Source organism: Schistocerca piceifrons, chromosome 1 (genome assembly GCF_021461385.2).
Source record: "Schistocerca piceifrons isolate TAMUIC-IGC-003096 chromosome 1, iqSchPice1.1, whole genome shotgun sequence".
Classification (NCBI taxonomy): domain Eukaryota; kingdom Metazoa; phylum Arthropoda; class Insecta; order Orthoptera; family Acrididae; genus Schistocerca; species Schistocerca piceifrons.
Window position 1 is genome coordinate 119953178 of NC_060138.1, and position 763 is coordinate 119953940.

The 763-nt window shown below is 46.8% G+C and overlaps 1 pseudogene; it reads left to right on the forward strand.

Annotated features, from left to right (window-relative positions):
* Positions 1–290: 290 nt before the first annotated feature.
* Positions 291–409, forward strand: LOC124724437 (annotated as a pseudogene).
* The last annotated feature ends 354 nt before the right edge of the window (positions 410–763 follow it).

Genomic DNA, 763 nt, shown 5'->3' on the forward strand with positions numbered 1-763 from the left:
AAACAAAACAAACAAGTACACCACAGCCATAATGACAAACACTGCAGGGCAGGTTGATAACTTATGGTGCCCAACATTATTTGCCAGATTAAGACAACTTGAGGTACCACAGTCTGTGTATGACAGGCTTTTAGATTTCTGCAGAGGCAGAGTACTAGATTGGCAGCTGGGCAGTCACAAAGTTATCAAACGAATTAACAAGGGTTGCCGTCACAAGTCGATCTGTGGACTCATGTTCTAGGACATAGCTATTGAATTCATCCTGCAATAAAACAGATGTTGTCACATATGCCAACGGTCTTGCCACACTGGTAGCACCGGTTTCCACCAGACCACCGAAGTTAAGCAGTGTTGGGCTTGGCTACGACTCTGATGGGTCACTGTCTGGGTCTGCCAAGTGCTGTTGGCAAGTGCTTGCACTCAGCCCATGTGAGGCCAATTGAGGAGCTACATCATCGAGAAGTAGCGACAACGGTCACGAAAAATGACACGGCCAGAAGAGCCTGCCCCTTTGTATTTGCATCTGGTGACACCTAGGGGCTGAAGGTGATATGGCGGCTGGTTGGTAGCGTTGGGTCTTAAAGGACTTATTGGATGGTGTTACTTTGTTTGTTTTCTGTCCTGTATGCAGACGATCTGCTGGTATTTCAGGGTGATATGGCGGCTGGTCGGTAGCATTGGAGCTTTAAGGTCTTATCAGATGGTGTTTCTTTGTTTGTTTGCTGTCATGTATGCAGACGATCTGCTGGTATTAGTGTTTGCA